Here is a 19848-nt window from a genome sequence, read left to right as displayed (position 1 = left end):
ACATCGTTCAGATTACCACACATATTGTTATTGAAAAGTTAGTGAAGTCTTCAATTTTTTTTACTTTGACTTAATGTTGATTTCTGTCTCCCTTTCTCTGTTGTGATTTCCATTGAAATCTAATTTTGTTAGGTTTATGTAAGCATGATTTTATCCAGAAATTAGAGTTGGTACTTAATGACATGAATACTATTATCATAAAATCATAGAATTCTAGTACTTAGAAGGAACTTAAGAGTTCTTGTGAAGTGCTCTTTGTCTTGATTCTTTCTCTAGCATATTGGGCATAGCTGTTATTTGCTATTCATTTTTGGTTACAGGAAATTCCTTATTATCACAATAGGTGTTATGTGTCCTATTAAGGATATGCTAGCTTCATAAAGTGAGCTGGGGAGTGCTTCCTCTTAAAAAAAAAAAACAAAACTCTGGAATGATTTTTTAAAAATTGATTTGTATCTTGATTTTTGTTAAAACTCATTGCTAAAATTTCACATATTGTAAAATTCCTCCTTTTAAAGTATATAATTAGATGATTTTTAGTGTATTTAGTTTTTATGCAACATCAGCATCTAATATTAGCATAGTTTTATCACTGTAAAAATAATTGGTACATCATTAGCACTTAGTCCTCTGCTCCCATCCCGCAAGTCCCCTAGGAACTGTCTTTCTATGAATTTGCTTGTTTTAGACATTTCATGATTGGAATAAAAAAACTTGTGTTCTCTTCTGACTGGCTTCTTTCACTTACCATAAATTTCAAGGTTGATTCATGTTGTAGTATGTATGTCTTCATTCCTTTTTATAGCTGAATAAAAATTCATTTTATGAATATACCGCATATATTCATTGATTATTTGATGGACATTTGTGTTGTTTCTACTTTTTAGTGATTATAAATAATGCTGCTATGATCATTCTTGTACACTTTTTGCATGGACGTATGTTTTAATTTCTATTCAATTCCATTCAATTCAAGTTGTGTCCAACTGTTTGCATCCCCATGGACTGCAGCATGCCATGCTTCCCTGTCCATCACCAGCTCCCGGAGCTTGCTCAAACTCATGTCCAGCGAGTCCGTGATGGCATCCAACTGTCTCTCTCTGTCACCCCTTCTCCTCCTGCGTTCATTCTTTCCCAGCATCAGGGTCTTTTCCAATGAGTCAGTTCTTCGCATCAGGTGGCCAAAGTATTGGAGCCTCAGCTTCAGCATCATTTCTTTTAGATGCATATAGTAGAATTGTTGGGTCATTTGGTAACTCTGTCCTTATCTTTGAAACTGATGGACTATTTATCAAAATGTCTGTTCCCTTTTGCAATCCCACATCAGAGAATGGAGGTTCTAATTTTTTATACTGAAGTACAGTTGATGCACCACATTAATTTATCCGTATCTGTGTCACCACTTATTATTGTGGTATTGTTACTGTCTTGTTTCCAGCCATACCAGTTGCTATGAAGTGTTATCTCATGGTTTTGATTTTCATTTCCCTAATGTCTGATGATGTTGAGCATCTTTTCATGTGCTTATTGGCCATTGTAGATCTTGTTTTGTATTTTCTTCTTATATTCAAATTCTTTGCCTACTTTTTAGTTATTTTTCTCTTTATTGTTGAGTTATAAGAGTTCTTTATATATTCTGATATCAGACCCTTAATAAATATGTAACTTGCAAATATTCTCTCCCATCCTCCCAGTCTTTTCATTATCTTAATTAATTGTTTGAATTTAATTATGTAAATAAAAATGTTTCCTTTATACTGTTATATATGTTAATTGTAATTCATTTATCCCCTGCTGTTTTGGAAATTATCCCTTAACTATTCTTTTTCTTTTTTATATTAGAAATTAGCACTTTTTGATTAAAGTCAACTCTAGGTCTAGAAATCTTAACTTGCATATTTAGTGTATTAAATTATGCATTAAAACAAGCTATTTACTGTGCTTCTGAACACACACAGGTCTGAAAATACTTGAATTCATTCATCCTATCTGGATTAATAGGCTATCATTTAAAGAATAATTGCTTGTATTTATTGTGAGTATATAATCAGGACAGGGTTTGGAACACTTACTTAGTGCAGAAAAGTGTTAGTCGCTCAGTTGTGTCCCACCCTCTGCAACCCTGCAACTCTCTGCAACCATGGACTCTAACCACCCAGTCTCCTCTGTTCATGGAATTCTCCAGGCAAGAATACTGGAGTGGATATCCATTCTATTCTCTGGGGCATTTTCCCCATCCACGGATTGAACCTGGGCTTTCTGCATTGCAGGCAGGTTCTTTACTGTCTGAGCCACCAGGGAATCAAGAGTCAGATAGTGAATGTTTTCAATTTTATCCATTTCTTGGTCTTTTTGCCACTTCTGAACCCTCTTTTGGCATGCAGAAACAGCCATAGACAATAAGTCAATGACTGTGTATCTGTGAAGCTTTATTTATAAAATCTGATAGTCAGATTCGGTCTTGGGCCACGTTTGCTGACTCTTGAACTAGTGCCTTTCTAGACATGCCTTCTTATAATTCAATCCTCTATCCTATGGCAGATCATTTTCCATTTGCCTTTTTGTGATGATACGTGGTTATCAAAGTGAATTTTGTTTGAATATTTTTTAATTTCACTAGATATATAATTTATATATCCAGATTTATTGCTAGGTATGTAATTTCTTATTATTTTAGTCCAGCCTATTAAAGATACAGAGGCTTTCCTTGTAGCTCAGTTGGTAAAGAATCTGCCTGCAATGCAGGAGACCTGTGTTCGATTCCTGGGTCAGAAAGATTTCCTGGAGAAGGAAATGGCAACCCACTCCAGTATTCTTGCCGGGAGAATCCCATGGACAGGGGAGCTTGGAGGGCTACAGTTCATGGGGTTGCAAGAGTTGAACACGACTTAGCAACTAAACCACCACCAATTAAAGATACTGTTGTGCTGACTCTTTTGCTTTTCATTGTCCTATTGAGAGATCCACTTGCAATTTATGTTTCCTTGAAGATATTTTGTCCTTCCTTCTGGCAACTTTAAAAATTTTTTAAATCTTTGTGTTTTAAAGTTTTTATATTGGTGTCTATAAAAGCCATAAAGATTTCTCCAAGTTTTCTGGCATGATCTATTCAGATATTCAGTTTAGTTCAGTTCAGTCACTCAGTTGTGTCCGACTCTTTGTGACCCCATGAATTGCAGCACGCCAGGCTTCCCTGTCCATCACCAACTCCCGGAGGTCACCCAAACTCTTGTCCATCGAGTCGGTGATGCCATCCAGCCATCTCATCCTCTCTCATCCCCTTTTCCTCCTGCCCCCAATCCCTCCCAGCATCAGAGTCTTTTCCAGTGAGTCAACTCTTCGCATGAAGTGGCCAAAGTATTGGAGTTTCAGCTTTAAAATCAGTCCTTCCAAAGAACACCCAGGACTGATCTCCTTTAGAATGGACTGGTTGGATCTCCTTGCAGTCCAAGGGACTCTCAAGAGTCTTCTCCAACACCACAGTTCAAAAGCATCAATTCTTCGGCGCTCAGCTTTCTTCACAGTCCGACTTTCACATCCATACATGACCATTGGAAAAACCATAGCCTTGACTAGACAGACCTTTGTTGGCAAAGTAATGTCTCTGCTTTTGAATATGCTATATAGGTTGATCATAACTTTTCTTCCAAGGAGTAAGCGTCTTTTAATTTCATCGCTGCAGTCACCATCTGTAGTGATTTTGGAGCCCAGAAAAATAAAGTCTGACACTGTTTCCGCTGTTCTCCCATCTATTTCCCATAAAGTGATGGGAACCAGATGCCATGATCTTCGTTTTCTGAATGTTGAGCTTTAAGCCAACTTTTTCACTCTCCACTTTCACTTTCATCAAGAGGCTTTTGAGTTCCTCTTCACTTTCTGCCATAAGTGTGGTGTCATCTGCATATCTGAGGTTCTTGATATTTCTCCCAGCAATCCTGATTCCAGCTGGTGCTTCTTCCAGCCCAGCGTTTCTCATGATGTACTCTGCATAGAAGTTAAATAAGCAGGGTGACAATATACAGGCTTGATGGACTCCTTTTCCTTTTTGGAACCAGTCTGTTGTTCCATGTCCAGTTCTATCTGTTGCTTCCTGACCTGCGTATTACCTGTGTCTTATTCTTTCTCTTATGTATTTTAGAATTTTTCACTTTTTTTGGCTGCATCATTCTTGTATCTTCTTTATACTTCTGTGTTTTTTCTCTTTGACTTGATGACCTGCATTCTCAGTAATTTCTTTGATCCTTCATTTCATTAGTTTTTTAAAGTTGTGTCTGATACGCTGTTAAAGTTGTTCATTTAATTTTAATGAGCTAGAATTTAACTGTATCATATACAAAATTGTGCAATTTTTAGTACACAGCTTGGTACATTTTATACTAAAGCTACTCATGTTGCCTACATCTAAATCAAGATCAAAAATATTACCGATGATCTTCTGTAGTCCCCTGAGAGCCTCTTTTTCTTCAGATTTAACCTATATCTTGATACCTAAAACCATAAATCAATGGGAAAAATGGGACAGTTTCATTTATGGTTTACCCTAACGCTTCCCTGGTGGCTCAGAGGTTAAAGCGTCTGCCTCCAATGTGGGAGACCCGGGTTCAATCCCTGGGTCAGGAAGATCCCCTGAAGAAGGAAATGGTAAACCACTCCAGTATTCTTGCCTGGAGAATCCCATGGACGGAGAAGCCTGGTAGGCTACAGTCCACGGGATCACAGAGTCAGATACGACTGAGCGACTTCACCTTCACCTACCCTAACGTTATTATCATAGTGAATTGCATGGAAGCCTTGTGTCCTGTTAAGTTCTACACTGCAAATTGGTCTAAGGCTTTGTCTTTATCTGCCTTAGTGTGAACAGGAGAGTGTTCAAATTTTACCTGTTTAGAAATGCCTCAGGCTATTTGTTTTGCTTATCTCTTAATTTCTGGCTTCTTCTATTCCCTGGCCTTAATAATCTTTACTATTGGGAGAAGCTTATTAATGATTTTATGGAGTGTGTGTACTTGTGTGTGTTTATGTTAACAGATGTGAGTTTTAATCATGGTATGTGTGGCATAGTAACATTTTATAAATACATTGATTTTCATTTGTTTTTAGTGCAAAAGTCATTCAGGGCACTAAATCTGCCATTGTTTCTGGAAGTAGAATCCCCCAGTAATTTAAAGATGTTATGACAATATTATAGCTGCCCCCCCCCCACAATGGATTTTATGAAAGGAGTAATATATATGCACTACTGTATTATTTGGTATCTCTTCAATACTCATTTAAAATCCTTCTTTCTATAACACTCCTGCCAACTTCAACTGTTTGTCCTTTTTATTTGATAAATTGTTTTATTCTTATCTTGTTTTTCCAATATATTATGAATGAGTTAAGAACTACAGAAATCTCCCTTTTTAAAGCATTTGATGTTATTATATTCTGTGATTCTTTTTTCTAGAATCTTAGTTTATTTTCAACTTAAAAAAAATCATTTACCAGATGGAGAGAACTAGAATCAAATAGAAACTTCTAAAGTCTATTTTTCATACTCCCTAGGAGACTACAGAGTGACTACATAATCACCATGGAAACCTAAAGTAGAAACAATTTTTTAACCACCTGGTTATTGCATTGGCCTACCCTACCCTGAAGAAAGGAGATTATTTCAAGATATTTAAAACTTTTTCAGATATTAGAAAATTATAGATACTAACTTCTTATGAAATACCACAAATATGTTTTTTTCATTTTAAAAGTTGTTTGTAAAAATATTTGCATAGAACCCTTTGATGCATATGTGTAAAGAGTACTTTACTTTGTATCTTTGTATCTGTGCATAGATGGAGAAAGAATCCGGAGGTCTGTTCATTTTCAGTTTTCAACCAGTCCTGGTTTCAGTGTCACTCTGCATTGTCTTTTTTCCAACATATTTGAGTATTAGAACCTGTTGAATGATGGATGTCATGAATCAGATTGAACCTTTATAGTTTATTTCTCTGTGCCTCAGTCACTTGCTATATTTATAAGTTAAAAAAAAATCCATGTTACACATCTGCTGTTTTATCTTCTGTTCTCATCCTCATTTTGATTTATAATGCTATTTTTCTCTTTCACTGTCGATTTCCTGGTTTCAGAATGTAGATAAATATTTTCAGTCATTCATGTTCAACCACATACGGAATGTGTCTAAATCTATATACCACCCTCCAAATATACTCCTTTCTAGTCTCTTCCACTGTTGTTTCATGTTCATTTTTGTTCGGGCTTCCCTGGTGGCTCAGACAGTGAAGTATCCGCCTGCAATGAGGGAGACCTGGGTTCGATCCCTGGGTCAGGAAGAACCCCTGGAGAAGGGCATGGCAGCCCACTCTGGTATTCTTGCCTGGAGAATCCCCATGGACAGAGGAGCCTGGCAGGCTACAGCCCATGGAGGGGTCACAAAGAGTTGGACACATCTGAGCAACTGAGCACGGCATTTTTGTTTAATTGGAAGGGATGATGCTAAAGCTGAAACTCCAGTACTTTGACCACCTCATGCGAGGAGTTGACTCACTGGAAAAGACTCTGATGCTGGGAGGGATTGGGGGCAGGAGGAGAAGGGGACAACAGAGGATGAGATGGCTGGATGGCATCATTGACTCGATGGATGTGAGTCTGAGTGAACTCTGGGAGTTGGTGATGGACATGGAGGCCTGACGTGCTGCGATTCATGGGATCGGAAAGAGTCGGACACGACTGAGCGACTGAACTGAACTGAACTGTTTTTTGATAAATGTAGTCAGTGGATTTGGTGGGGGTCTGGGGGACATGGCACAGGGGAAGATAAGAAAACTGGGGGCAAGGAGATTAGATATTGCAGCTAGCTATGATAGTTGTATAAAAACATGACTATTTAAACCAGAATGGTGGTGGTAGGAGTGGATGAAATGAGAAAGAATAGAGACATAATTGAGATTAACAAAAAGTTGGCTCAACTTTGTGACTGTATTAGTTATAGATAGTGAAAGAGAAGTAAATATGTAGAATGACTCCATAGTTCCTAGCCTGGATATCTATGTAGAAGTTTATATGGTTAATATTATGATAAAAAATAAAAACATTTAGTTTTGGATGTGAAAGATGGGAATGATGAATTTAGCTTGGTGCATACTGTGAAGTGTTTGTGGGACATTCAAGTAAATGTATCTAATAAGCCATTGCATATTTAGGTCTGGAGCTCAAAAGAGGAATCATTGTTAGAGATATATAATGTGATAGCAGGGAAAATGATGAAAAAAGATGTCATCACCTGAAGTCACTTATATAGAGAGAAATGTATAATCCATATAGAAAAAGGGGAGAACAGTAATGTTGACTGAAAAGGAAAAAGAAGACCGGAATTCTCCAGGCAAGAATACTGGAGTGGGTTGCCATGTCTTCCTCCAGGGGATCTTCCCAACCCAGGGATGGAACCAGGTCTCCCAAATTGCAGGCAGATTCTTTACTTCCTGAGCCACCAGGGTATCCCAAGATGAGGATTAAAAGATGTGAAAGGAATTTGACAGTTTTGGGTGATTGGTTTGTCTTACCATCATACTTTCAGAGGACTAGTGTTAATGCAAGTCAGGTGATAGTGCCCTAAGGACTAAATGGAAAGTGAAAAACTATTAGGACAAATTTATAGTACCTTTTAAAAAATATTTGAGAAAGAAGTTTACGTATACCGTGATATTCTTTGGTTGTAAACAACAGAAACCAAATCAGGGTAATTTAAGCAAAAATGAAACACTGATTCATTGCCTATATCCCACTATAGAAAGCAACTTTGGATATTTAGTTAAAATTTTGATATTTCATCACCATTTGACTAATGATTATGAAGACCAGGGTCTTTATAAGTTCTTCATTAAGAAGAAATTTTATTTCTTAATCTTTTTTTTTTTTTTTAACTTGTAGCTCCTGCGAAGTTATTTTTCTCTTCCTCTTTGTCTTTGGTGTTCCTTGGTTATCATTCTGGAGTGCTAAATTTCTGTTAAAAATTTTATTTTTGAAACTAGTGTTTAGATTCAAAATACAGTGATCTAGTTAGTCATTAATTATAGAGTAGATCGTGCAAACATAATGATCATATGAACATAATGAAAAAAAAATCCTTTAGCATTACACGAAAAGATGATCAATAGAATGAGCAAAAGGGTTCTCATTGTATAGACCTGAGCCTTCTTCTATACTGAACTTAGACTTCTAAAGTTTAGAATGTGGAACTGTTTGTTGAAATGTGTCATCTGATTTCAATTGCCGTGGAAGGGAGAGATGATTGCTAATATAGCCAGATCCAATCTGTGTAGGGTGCTTGGGTCAAAATAAACATCTTGGGTTTCCTTAGAGAGCATTTGCAGTGAGGCTTGCAGATGTAATTTGCTACATCCAGCTCACACCTCTGAGCAGATGGGTTTCTGCCCTGTGCCTAGCAGAAGTTTGTGTTTCCTTCTTCGAAGGAGTTGCCTGTGACTTTATTAAAATATTTTGACAGACTTGGAATATTGAGATCATTTATAAATTAAAACTCTGCTGTTGTTGGATTTAGTGAGTTTTAATAAAAACTGATATGAAAATGGAAAACATGAGAGCTATTTTTCTGTAATTCTGGTCACCTCAGTGGTTCATATGTATTGTTACAATATAGATTTTTTTTAAATATCATAGTTTGATTATTATAATTTCCACTTATTCTGAAAGATGGTGATGTACTATTGCAATGGTTTTTTTTTCCCCCAGCTTTACTCAATAATTTTGACTTTAATTCTTAAACCTTATGTAAATGAGATGGCCTAGGGAAAAGAGAAAGCCCAGAAAAGAGCTATAGATTTGTTCTTGAGGATGTTGTTTTTAAATAAATTTCTTGGAAGGCCATCCTGTAGGTATAACAAACGAAGTTAAGCTGTTGAGCTGCCTAAACATATTTAATATAATTGCTACAGACATTGTTCTCTTCTCAGTAGCTCACATTCATCAGTAACTCACATTCATCCTGCTTAATCTTTTGTTTACCTGGAGATTCTGTGACTTTTAAAGGCAAGACAAGGAACCTTACTTTATTTGCTGTTAATCAATTTTGCATTTCCATTCATACAAATATTTATTTTAAAAACAAAAGCCAGTATGGCAGATCTATTATCCTGCTCACCTTTTAAAAATAAACTGTATAATTTATAGCCTTAAGATCTTAAAAATACAGTTTTTGAGTGATACCAAGGTAACATTCTAATTAAAGGGAATTTTTAAATTGAGATACAGTTGACCTACAAAATTATATAAGTTTAAGGTATTCATCATGCTAATTTGATATATATTGCAATATGATTATCACTGTAGCGTTAACTAACATTTCTATCAGGGCATATAATTATCGTTTCTTTTTTTGGTGAGAATATTTAAGATCTAGTCTCTTAGCAACTTTGAAGTGTGTAATATAGTAATGTTGACTATAATCACAATGCTAGGCCTTAAATCTTCAAATCTGTTATTTACAAGTTTGCACCCTTTAATTCTTCAGTATCTCTCCAATTTCCTCACCCTCCAACCCCAGGTAACCACCATTCTTCTATTTCTATGAGTTCGACTTTGTAGATTCCATATGCAAGTGATACACAGTATTTGTCTTACTTTGTCTGGCTTATCTAACAGCATAATGCACTCATTAAAGGAAATTTGGATAGCTAGTAACATATATAGGTGAAAATTAAAAATAAATAAAAATCACTTGATAAATACTTTTAACAGTTTAGTTTTGTTAATTTCTTCCCATTGTCGGTTTTTTCTTTCAACTTTCGTGATATATACACATATAATATTCATTATGTATAATGAAGGACAGTGTCAAAGGATGTTCGAACCACCAGACAATTGCACTCATCCCCCATGCTAGTAAGACTATGTTCAAAATCCTGCATGCTAGGCTTCAGCATTACATGAACTAAAAACTTCCAGATGTTCAAGCTGGTTATAGAAAAGGCAGCGGAACCAGATATCAAATTGCCAACATTTGCTGGATCATAGAGAAAGCAAGAGAATTCAGAAAAGTTTAATTGACTACCTTAAAGCCTTTGTGTGAATCATGAAAAACTCTGGAAAACTCTTAAAGAGATGGGAATACCAGACTATCTTACCTGTCTCCTGAGAAACCTGTACGTGGGTCAAGAAGCAACAGTTAGAGCCTTGTATGGAAAACTGACTGGTTCAGGATTGAGAAAGAAGTACCGCAAGGTTGTTTTTTGTCACCGTGTTTATTTAACTTATATACCCAGCATATCATGCTAAACACCGTGCTGAATGAGTTACAAGCTGGAGTCAGTATTGCTGGGAGAAATGGTCAACAACCTCAAATATGGGGATGATACCACTCTAACGGTAGAAAGCAAAGAGGAACTAAAAAACCACTTGATGAGGGTGGAAAAGGAGAGTGAAAAAGCAAGCTTAAAACTCAATATTAAAAAACAAACAAAGATCATAGCATCCAGTCCCTTCACTTCATTGCAAATAGAAGGGGAAAAGGTGGAAACTGTGACAGATTTCCTCTTCTTGGGCTCTAAAATCACTGCGGATGGTGACTGCAGCTATGAAATTAGAAGATGATTGCTTCTTCACAGGAAAGCTATGGCAAACCTAGACAGTATGTTAAAAAGAGAAGACATCACTTGGCCAACAAAGGTCCAATATAGTCGAGGCTATGATTTTTCCAATAGTCATGTATGGATGTGAGAGCTGGACCATAAGGAAGGCAGAGTGCCAAAGAATTGATGCTTTCGAACTCTGGTGCTTAAGAAGAGTCTTGCGATACTGTTGGACAGTAAGAAGATCAAACCAGTCAATCTTAAAATAAATCAACCCTGAATACTAATTGGAAGGACTGATGCTTAAGATGATGCTCCAGTACTTTGGCTACCTGATGAGAACAGACAACTCATTAGAAGAGACTCTGATGCTTAAAAAAATTGAAGGAAAGAGAAGCAGGTGACAGAAGATGAGATGGTTGGATGGCATCACCGATTCCATGGACATGAACTTGGGCAAACTATAAGAGACAGTGAAGAACAGGGAAGATTGGACCCCAGCTACTGTCCATGGGGTCACGAAGAGTTGGACATGACTTGGCGATTGAACAAACAAATAATTATTATATTTATTATACAATTAAGATAATAATGCCTGAGAAAAATATTCAGTCATGATTTTGCTTTTACTATTTTATCATGAGCATTTTATATGTACTTAACATTTTTAATCTATTAAAAGTAAGAGAGTTTAGACTTTAGACTTTCACTGTTAAGTATGATGGTAGCTGTGAATCTTTTAAGATGATTTATTTATTTATTTGGTTGCTCCAGGTATTAGTTGCGGCATGCAGTATCTTCAGTCTTTCTTGAGGCACACGAGATCTATAGTTGTGGCATATGGCACCTAGTTCCTTGACCAGGGATTGAACCTGGACCCCCTGCATTGGAAGCTCAGAGTCTCAGCTCTCAGCAACCACTGGGCTGCCAGGGAAGTCTCTTGCTATGGATTTCATAGATGCCCTTCATCAGGTTGAGAAGAATCACTTTCTTCTCAGTTTATTGAGACTTTTTATCATGAGGTAGTTTGGAGTTTTATCAAATATTTTTATGAATCTAATGAGATGATGTGTCTTTTCCCCTCCACTTTATGCTATAATGTGATATATTTCATTAATCAGTTTTGCATAACTGATTAATCTTGGATTTGGTGATATAGACCATGTGGCTGTAGTGTGTCATCTCTTCATATGACACCAAACATAGTTTGCCTTTTAATTTTTTTAATCTATATTCACAAAGGATTTTAGTCTACAGTTTTCTGTCAGTGTCTTTGGTTTTTGTATAGGGTAATACTGGTCTCATTGACACACAGTGAAGTGAAAGTCACTCAGTTGTGTCTGACTCTTTGCGACCCCATGGACTATACAGTCCATGGAATTCTCCAGGCCAGAATACTGGAGTGAGTTGCCATTCCCTTCTCCAGGGGATTTTCCCAATCCAGGGATTGAACCCAGGTCTCCCACACTGCAGGTGGATTCCTTACCAGTTGAGAACGGTAAAGTGTCTGCCTACAAAGCAGGTTCGATCCCTGGGTTGGGAAGATCTCCTGGAGAAGGGAATGGCAACCCAATCCAGTACTCTTGGCTGGAAAATCCCATGGATGGAGGAGCCTGGTGGGCTACAGTCCATGGGATCACAAAGAGTTAGACACGACTGAGTGACTCCAGTTCACTAATACTGGTCTCATAGAATTAGCTGGGAAGTTGTTTCTCTACCTATGTTTCTGAAATATATTTCCTTTGTGGAGGATTGGCATCATTTATTTAAATATTTGATGGAATTCACCACTGAAGCCATGTAGAACTGGTGAATGATTTTTTTAGTAGGGAAACTTTTAATTTTTATATGCAGCATGTTTTCCTTTTAAATAGAATTTAATGAGATTTTGCGGAGAAGGCAATGGCACCCCACTCCAGTACTCTTGCCTGGAAAATCCCTTGGGCGGAGGAGCCTGGTAGGCTGCCGTCCATGGGGTCTCGAAGAGTCTGACAGGACTGAGCAACTTCACTTTCACTTTTCACTTTCACCCATTGGAGAAGGAAATGACAACCCACTCCAGTGTTCTTACCTGGAGAATCCCAGGGACGGGGGAGCCTGGCGGGCTGCCGTCTATGGGGTCGGACAGAGTCAGACATGACTGAAGTGACTTAGCAGCAGCAGCACTGAGATTTTGATTTTTTGTGCAATCTGGCAATCTCTTATTTTTAAGTAGCATGTTTGACCATCAGTATCAGGTAATGATGTATTTTAATTGGTCTTTTGCTATTTGTTAATTGTTTCTCTTGTATTTTTGTTCCTTTGTTTTTTATACCTTCTTTGTTTTAAATGGGTATTCAGTTCAGTTCAGTCTCTCAGTCATGTCCTACTCTTCGCAAGCCCATGATTCACAGCACGCCAGGCCTCCCTGTCCATCACCAACTCCCGGAGTTCACTCAGACTCACGTCCATCGAGTCAGTGATGCCATCCAGCCATCTCATCCTCTGTCGTCCCCTTCTGCCCCCAATCCCTCCCAGCGTCAGAGTTTCTTCCAGTGAGTCAACTCTTCGCATGAGGTGGCCAAAGTACTGGAGTTTCAGCTTTAGCATCATTCCTTCCAAAGAACACCCAGGGCTGATCTCCTTCAGAATGGACTGGTTGGATCTCCTTGCAGTCCAAGGGACTCTCAAGAGTCTTCTCCAAAAAACAGGTCAAAAGCATCAATTCTTCGGCGTTCAGCCTTCTTCACAGTCCAACTCTCACATCCATACATGACCACAGGAAAAACCATAGCCTTGACTAGATGGACCTTTGTTGGCAAAGTAATGTCTCTGCTTTTCAATATCCTATCTAGGTTGACCACAACTTTCCTTCCAAGGAGTAAGCGTCTTTTAATCTCATGGCTGCAGTCACCATCTGCAGTGATTTTGGAGCCCAAAAAAATAAATTGTGACACTGTTTCCACTGTTTCCTCATCTATTTCCCATGAAGTGGTGGGACCAGATGCCATGATCTTCGTTTTCTGAATGTTGAGCTTTAAGCCAACTTTTTCACTCTCCACTTTCACCTTCATCAAGAGGCTTTTGAGTTCCTCTTCACTCTCTGCCATAAGGGTGGTGTCAACTGCATATCTGAGGTTCTTGATATTTCTCCAGGCAATCTTGATTCCAGCTGGTGCTTCTTCCAGCCCAGCGTTTCTCATGATGTACTCTGCATATAAGTTAAATAAGCAGGGTGACAATATACAGCCTTGACGTAGTCCTTTTCCTATTTGGAACCAGTCTGTTGTTCCATGTCCAGTTCTAACTGTTGCTTCCTGGCCTGCATACACATTTCTCGGGAGGCAGGTCAGGTGGTCTGGTATTCCCATCTCTTTCAGAATTTTCCACAGTTTGTTGTGATCCACACAGTCAAAGGCTTTGGCATAGTCAATAAAGCAGAAATAGATGTTTTTCTGGAATGCTCTTGCTTTTTCCATGATCCAATTTGATCTCTGGTTCCTCTTGTCTTTTCTAAATCCAGCTTGAACATCAGGAAGTTCATGGTTCACATATTGCTGAAGCCTGGCTTGCTTAGAAAATTTTGAGCCTTACTTTACTAGCATGTGAGATGAGTGCAATTGTGCGGCAGTTTGAGCATTCTTTGGCATTGCCTTTCTTTGGGATTGGAATGAAAACTGACCTTTTCCAGTCCTGTGGCCACTGCTGAGTTTTCCAAATTTGCTGGCATATTGAGTGCAGCATTTTCACAGCATCATCTTTCAGGATTTGAAATAGCTCAACTGGAATTCATCACCTCCACTAGCTTTGTTCGTAGTGATGCTTTCTAAGGCCCACTTGACTTCACATTCCAGGATGTCTGGCTCTAGGTGAGTGATCACACCATCGTGATTATCTGGGTTGTGAAGATCTTTTTTGTACAGTTCTTCTGTGTATCCTTTCCCCGTCTTCTTAACATCTTCTGCTTCTGTTAGGTCCATACCATTTCTGTCCTTTATTGAGCCCATCTTTTCATGAAATGTCCCCTTGGTATCTCTGATTGTCTTGAAGAGATCTCTAGTCTTTCCCATTCTGTTGTTTTCCTCTATTTCTTTGCATTGATCGCTGAAGAAGGCTTTCTTATCTCTTCTTGCTATTCTTTGGAACTCTGCATTCAGATGTTTATATCTTTCCTTTTCTCCTTTGCTTTTCACTTCTCTTCTTTTCACAGCTATTTGTAAGGCCTCCCCAGACAGCCATTTTGCTTTTTTGCATTTCTTTTCTATGGGGATGGTCTTGATCCCTGTCTCCTGTACAATGTCACGAACCTCATTCCGTAGTTCATCAGGCACTGTATCTATCAGATCTAGTCCCTTCAATCTATTTCTCACTTCCACTGTATAATCATAAGGGATTTGATTTAGGTCATACCTGAATGGTCTAGTGGTTTTCCCTACTTTTTTCAGTTTAAGTCTGCATTTGGTAATCGGGAGTTCATGATCTGAGCCACAGTCAGCTCCTGGTCTTGTTTTTGTTGACTGTATAGAGCTTCTCCATCTTTGGCTGCAAAGAATATAATCAATCTGATTTTGGTGTTGACCATCTGGTGATGTCCATGTATAGAGTCTTCTCTTGTGTTGTTGGAAGAGGGTGTTTGCTATGACCAGTGCATTTTCCTGGCAAAACTATTAGTCTTTGTCCTGCTTCATTCCGTATTCCAAGGCCAAATTTGCCAGTTACTCCAGGTGTTTCTTGACTTCCTACTTTTGCATTCCAGTCCCCTATAATGCAAAGGACATCTCTTTTGGGTGTTAGTTCTAAAAGGTCTTATAAGTCTTCATAGAACCATTCAACTTCAGCTTCTTCAGCGTTCCTGGTTGGGGCATAGACTTTGATTACTGTGATATTGAATGGTTTGCCTTGGAAACAAACAGAGATCATTCTGTCGTTTTTGAGATTGAATCCAAGTACTGCATTTCCGACTCTTTTGTTGACCATGATGGCTACTCCGTTTCTTCTGAGGGATTTCTGCCTACAGTAGTAGATATAATGGTCATCGGAGTTAAATTCACCCTTTCCAGTCCATTTTAGTTCTCCGATTCCTAGAATGTCTACATTCACTCTTGCCATCTCTTATTTGACCACTTCCAATTTGCCTTGATTCATAGGTATTATAGTATACCATTTCATTTCCTCCATTGATTTTTTTTTTTACTATGTATTAAATAATGATGGATCTAAGAATTATTTTGTGCATTTGAATTTATCACACTCAACCTCAGATATACTTCAACTTAATTTTGCTAAATTATAAAATAATTATTTGAACATAGTTCTGTTCTCTCTTCCTTTCTGTTCATAGAAATATTATGTCTGTATGTGTTGTAACCCAGTCGTATAGTTTTATTTCCATTGTTCTGTGTAATTAACTGCTTTTCTTTGCCAGTCTCCAGTTTGTTTTCAGTGAGAGCTGCTCCACGTGTAGATGTATTTTTGATGTTTGTTGGGGAAGGTGAGTTCAGTGTCCTTTACTCTTCCATCCTGTTTGATATCCTCCTCGAATACCACGTTTTTTAATTCATCTATTGATAGACACTGAGCTTTCTTCTATATGTTGGATATTGTGAATAATCCTCCTCTGAACATTGGGGTACACGTATCTTTTTCTAGTGGTCTTGTTTTTATTGGATCAATACCCTGAAGTGGAACAGCTAAATTGTGTTGTAGTTCCATTTTTAATTTTTTGAGGAGCTTTCATACTATTTTCCATAGTGTTTGTACCAATTTACATTCTCATCAACAGTGCACAAAAGGTTCCCTTTTGTCTGCATCCTCCCCAACACTTGTTATTGATGGTGTTTTTGATAACAGCTGTTCTGACAGGTGTGAGATGTCATCTCATTGTAGTTTTTATTTGCGTTTCCCTAATGGTTAGTTTTGTTGAGCATCCTTTCCTGTGTCTGTTGGCCATCTGTATGTCTCCTTTGGAAAAATGTCTATGCAGGTCCTCTGCCCATTTTTTTAATTAGATTGTTTTTGTGATAGAGTTACTTGAGTTGTTCATGTATTTTGGAAGCTGTGGATTCGCAGTTTCTTGGAAGGAATGTAGCCTTGGATTGTTCCAACTGTTTGACATTTAAGCTTCTTTACTGAAGCTCTTGACAGTGTGTTTGGTTGTTTTTTTTTTTAAATGAGTTCTAGCCCTCATTGATAATTTTGTAAACTTTTAGTGATTCCTTTAATGCCTTTCCACTCCCTATAAAAGCTGTTAGAGACCAGTTTCCCTCCTGGCTCAGATGTTAAAGAATTTGCCTGCAGTGCCAGAGACCTGGGCTTGATCCCTGGATTTGGAAGATCCCCTGGAGAAGGGGAAGGCAACCCACTCCAGTATTCTTGCCTGGAGAACTCCATGGACAGAGGAGCCTTGCGGGCTACAGTCTATGGGGTCACAGAGAGTCCGACAAGACTGAATGCCTGATACTTTCACTTTCATGCTTTTCTCAAGGTTATTAAAGAATGAAAGGTTTCACTAAAGAATGAAAGCATTGACCACTTCCCATCCAAACAGGTTCCTGATGCAGGACCTTTATACTTAAAATTCACCTTCTAGAATATTTTTTTTCCTGAGTAACTTCATGCCTTTTGTCTCTATGAAATGCCATTTTACTTGAGTGGCTTTTCTTGACTATCCTATCTTAAACTGGCAGCACTCCGTTCTATTATCCTGCTTAATTGTTTGTAGAACATCTACAACTATCAAAATACTGTATTTCATTAAGATATTAGTTTATTATCCTTCTTTCCACAGCTAAAATGCAAGATCCATGAAAATAGTGAGGCTGTATTGTTCACTGCTCTCTCCCTAGGTCCTTGAATAACATTTGTTTTTACATTTAAAGTTGCTTAGCTGTGTCCAACTCTTTGCAACCCCATGGACTATCGAATGGACTAGTCCATCGAATTCTCCAGGCCAGAATACTAGAGTGGGTAGCCTGTCCCTTCTCCAGGGTATCTTCCCAACCCAGGGATCAAACTCAGGTCTCCTGCATTGCAGGCAGATTCTTCACCGCTGAGCCATAAGGGAAGCCCAAGAATACTGGGGGGTAGCCTGTCCCTTCTCCAAGGGATTTTCCTGACCCAGGGATCAAACTGGGGTCTCCTGAATAACATCTAGTATATATTTATTTCAGTAAAGAACTTGTTTAACAAGTGAATCTACCTTACCTGAAATAAGTCTTTAGTCTGCTGTCATTGCTTAGGACCAACCAATTTTTATTCGTTTGTCCATCTCTGTCCAACCATCCCTCCCTCCTTCTCTCCTTTCCTTCCTAGCTTCTTTCCCTCCTTCCTTCATAAAGTAAATATTTATTGAGTGCATACTATATTCTATGCACTATATTTTTAAGTAACTTGTTTCATAAATTATGTTTCTTATTTAAATGCCTGTCATATAAAAATGCTAACATTTCTTTCAGCTTACTCAGTTAACAGAATAAACCTGTTACATGGAAATCCAATGGAAGACTTTTAACCCTTGATATTCATTGATTCGCTTTTGAAATTCTTAACTTCTGGAATAACCACTTGCCTTGATTCATTTTCTGTGAATAATTGCTGCTTTTTTGAATATCTTTTGTGGGCTCTTTTTTCTATATACTTTGTTCTTCACAAGTATAGCTTTAGTAGATATTCTCATCTAGATCTATACTTAACCTATCACCTTTTCACCGATGGTTTACAAATCTATAAGATTTTCACATATCTGACTTCTTTGTTTCTTTTTTATATCCTTAGGTATCTGTTTGACCTAGATTGTCCATCAGCTGGCAGTGAAAACATTATAGAATATTGTGTTAGAGAGTAACAGCTATTTTCAAAATTTGCTCTGTTCATTAATTTCACAGCTAAGTCCCTGATCACACCTGTCAGCTTTAGCATGTTTTTAAATGGTTTCACCTGAGCTCCAGAGAATGGAGCCATATTTGAGGTGCCAAGTTATGGAGAAACATGATCTCCAGGACTCAGGTTTTCCTCCATACTGTTCCCTTCATTTTGAGATTTTCACAAAGTCATTGATTCAGATTCTTCATTTAGAATTTGGAATAGTTGTTTGAACTGAAAGAGTATGTCATCCATGAACTTCCTACCTTTCAAAAAAAGTATTTAAACAGTAATACTAAATATTAAAAGAAGTGAAATTTATCAAGGCTTTACTTTTCAGATTTTTACAAAATACTTTTTTCCCCTTACTTTACTCATTATTCTTGTCTTTCCTTTTGTCACTAAGTTCATTCTTTTACTATAGTGAAGTAGTCCTCTCAATCCCAGTGAATGGAAGCAGAATGGGTTGGCTTAGCTTAGCGCTTCATGTGGAAACAGGAAAGAATTTAGGAATTATAATTTCTCCTCTAACAAAAAGGGGTAGTTAGAGCGCTCATTCTTACTGAAGTCTCTGGTGCGAAATCCAGCTCATTCTTCTGTGCAGGTAGTATTGTCAAGAAACCAGTTTATTAACTTAAGTAAATTGATATGCCTACTCTTAAAGTCAGTCGTGTAAAATGAACACACACATGTGTATCTTTTGTTCCTAACAAATACTTATTTATTAGGAGAGTTATTTGCTATGTAGCAAATAACTTTTCTGTATTAGTCAGTCTTGGTTTTCATCTAATAGCAGTAAACAATTCTTTTGTAGAAGTCTTCGGAGGGTCCTAGATTTAGCTCAAATTGACTAAAATGACTAGCAAATCTTTTCTGTATTAGTCAGTCTTGGTTTTCATCTAATAGCAGTAAACAATTCTTTTGTAGAAGTCTTCGGAAGGTCCTAGATTTAGCTCAAATTGACTAAAATGACTACGTGTACTATGCGTTGTGTTAAGGAAAATGATAAATGTATTCACTATTTAGAATGTCTGTTGTAAATCTTTTAAATATTTTTATTATTGTTGTAAATATAATATATCTGAAAATGTTTTGAAAAATGAATCATGTCTTAAGCATGTCTTAAGTTTGAGAGTACAGTGTTGGTAAAATACGTATTCAAGTAAATAGCTTAATAAAGGATAATTGACTCTTCAGTTATTTAAGAAAAAGCTAACATAGAAAACAACCAGTTAACCATAGAAAACAATACCCTATATTTATTTTTAAGTTATAATCTATATATCACTGAGAGTTGAGACCCAAGAAATATTTTATGATAATGCTTCCTTAATTATGTAGTTGTCTTTATATAATAAGTGAGGTGAGGCTTACCATTAGTTAGTGGTAAATCCCTTTAGAAAATACATAGAATTGTAGTATCTCTTGA

At 37.5% G+C, this 19848-nt stretch overlaps 1 protein-coding gene across 9 annotated transcripts in view; it reads left to right on the top strand.

The window, feature by feature from the left end:
• VPS13B (vacuolar protein sorting 13 homolog B (yeast)) overlaps window positions 1-19848 on the top strand; it is an 805833-nt gene that overhangs the window by 374393 nt on the left and 411592 nt on the right. The gene's annotated exons all lie outside the window — the stretch shown is intronic.

This window comes from Bison bison, unplaced genomic scaffold (genome assembly GCF_000754665.1).
Source record: "Bison bison bison isolate TAMUID 2011002044 unplaced genomic scaffold, Bison_UMD1.0 scf7180017864491, whole genome shotgun sequence".
In the NCBI taxonomy this organism is placed as follows: domain Eukaryota; kingdom Metazoa; phylum Chordata; class Mammalia; order Artiodactyla; family Bovidae; genus Bison; species Bison bison.
Note: the sequence above shows the minus strand (reverse complement) of the source record. Positions and strands in the feature narration are given on the sequence as shown.